Source organism: Chlorocebus sabaeus, chromosome 9 (genome assembly GCF_047675955.1).
Source record: "Chlorocebus sabaeus isolate Y175 chromosome 9, mChlSab1.0.hap1, whole genome shotgun sequence".
NCBI lineage: Eukaryota > Metazoa > Chordata > Mammalia > Primates > Cercopithecidae > Chlorocebus > Chlorocebus sabaeus.
The window spans coordinates 2,433,771-2,436,325 of record NC_132912.1 but is presented as its reverse complement, the minus strand read 5'-3'; positions in this window follow the sequence as shown (position 1 = coordinate 2,436,325).

The window sequence follows — 2,555 nt, the reverse complement described above, 5'->3', positions numbered from 1 at the left end:
CTATTTAAAAGAAACCCATTTCCATTAATCCAAAGATTCCGTCTCTTTCTTTTTATTTCTTGTTTTAATCCTTACTTTCATCTCTTTTTCTGGTCTTTGAATTCATCTTTTATCACTTTTTTCCCCACAAACCCTAATCTAGACATAAGCAAGACAAAGTGCTTCACCTCCATCCAAGAAAGAAGCTCTCTCTCTCGCAGGAAGATCAAAGGAAGAGAAGAGCCCCGGCGCCCTTGGGTATCTTGCTTTCTGGAGCACTCTGTGCAGGCTGACGGTGATTGCTTTGCTGAGCCCACATTTCGTGTGACATTTCACCACCATTAGGCAAACATTATTCTTGCTGTTGGTATTTGTTTAGCGAGCAGTATACTCAGAGCTGTGTGATTTATATTAGTCTCCATCTCTTCCTGGTGGCTTAGGCTAAATTATTATCCAGACGTTCCAACTCTGACACACAACAAAGGAGAGATTACTGAGCCCCCATGCTGTGCCTCCACCAAAAAAAGCCGTATTCTTCCTTCATTGTCTCCTGCACTGTACTCATGTTTCTAACAAAAACGTAGGCTGATCCATCAGCTGAAACAGCTCTAGGCTTTTTGGTATTTCCAAATTTATTTTCAGAGAATGCATATGTATATATAAAATATTTCTCTCTATATAATTTATATACTATATATAATTTATTTATATAATTATAAAAAATTCATATATTTATTTATATAGTATTTAAATATATTTAAATAAAATTAAATAAATATATACATTTATATATACAATTATATTTATATAATTATATATAATTTATATATACAATTATATTTATATAATTATATATAATTTATATATATAATTTAGGGGCTGATGTAGGTAGAAATATTTAGTTGTTACTGCTTAAAAATAAACATATTGCTGCTTTCATTCACTTTAGATGAAGTGAGTGTACTTGGATGTTATCCTGGGTGGCGGGCATTTCCACCTGTTTTCCCGACATAACCAGCAACAGCGCCCTCTCACTCACAATATAAGTGAGTTACGTCGTCACCCTGACTTTAAAGGGTAGAATAATGAGCTCTCACCTCTTATTACTTTGGGTAGCTGTAGGACACCTTGAGTCTTCTAAATCACTGTTATAAAGAAGCGTTCAGAGATTAAATAAGTTTCTAGAAGCCTGAATCACAGAGCTTTAAAACTTGGGGGGCATAATTCTCAGAGCTGTTATTATGCTAATGGTTGTGTGTGGAGTTGTGAGAGGAGTTTGTTCAAAGAAAGCTATTCTTTAGGGTCATTTTCCATTTTCTTGTCCATGGAGTGCTTTTAGCAGAAAATGCTTGATTGTCTAGTGTTTTCTATAACAGACACATCTAGAATTTTATATTAATGGGGCATGTCTCCCTAGAAAATATTACGTAAGTTTGTAACTATCTGAGTCCAAAACTAGAGATATTTCAGGCCCAAGGTGGCCTGGTTATCTGGGGGAGGGTGTGGTGTCCTATTTAGCTGGGTGAGGGCGAGGTTACCCAGTTATCTAGGTGAGGGCGTGGTGGCCTGGTTAGCTGAGTGACAGTGAGGTTATCTGGTTAGCTGAGTGAGAGTAAGGTTACCTGGTTAACTGAGTGAGGGTTATCTGGGTGAGGGCAAGGTGGGCTGGTTAGCTGGGTGAGGGCAACATGGCCTGGTTAGCTGGGCAAGGGCAAGGTGGGCTGGTTAGCTGGGGGAGGGAGAGTTGGCCTAGTTAGCTGGGTGAGGGTGAGGTGCCCTGGTTATCTGGGTGAGGGCGAGGTGACCTGGTTAGCTGGGTGAGGGCAAGGTGGGCTGGTGAGTTGGTTGAGGGTGAGATGGGTTGGTTATCTGGGTGATGGTGAGGTGCCCTGGTTATCTGGGTGAGGGCAAGGTGACCTGGTTAGCTGGGTGATGGTGAGGTGGTCTGTTTAGCTGGGTGAGGGAGAGTTGGGCAGGTTAACTGGTTGAGGATGAGGTGGGCTGGTGATCTGGGTGAGGGTGAGGTGGTCTGGTTAGCTGGGTGAGGGTGAGGTGACCTGGTTAGCTGGGTGAGGACGAGGTGCCCTGGTTAGCTGGGTGAGGGCAAGGTGGGCTGTTTACCTGGGTGAGGGAGAGTTGGGCAGGTTAGCTGGTTGATGAGGTGGACTGGTTATCTGGTTGAGGATGAGGTGCCCTGGTGATCTGGGTGAGGGTGAGGTGCCCTGGTTACCTGGGTGAGGATGAGGTGGTCTGGTTAGCTGGGTGAGGGTGAGGAGCCCTCGTTAGCTGGGTGAGGGCAAGGTGGGCTGTTTAGCTGGATGAGGGAGAGTTGGGCAGGTTAGCTGGTTGAGGATGAGGTAGACTGGTGATCTGGTTGAGGATGAGGTGCTCTGGTGATCTGGGTGAGGACGGTCTGGTTAGCTGGGTGAGAACGCTTCTGGGGAGGTCAGCTGCAGATCTAGACATCAGCTTGTCTCTGTAGTAAAGCTGATACTTGCTAAAAAAGATTCGTGGAAATCTGACTTCACAATCTAATCTTCTGTATTTCTCAGATCTGGAGCCATACAGTTTAAATT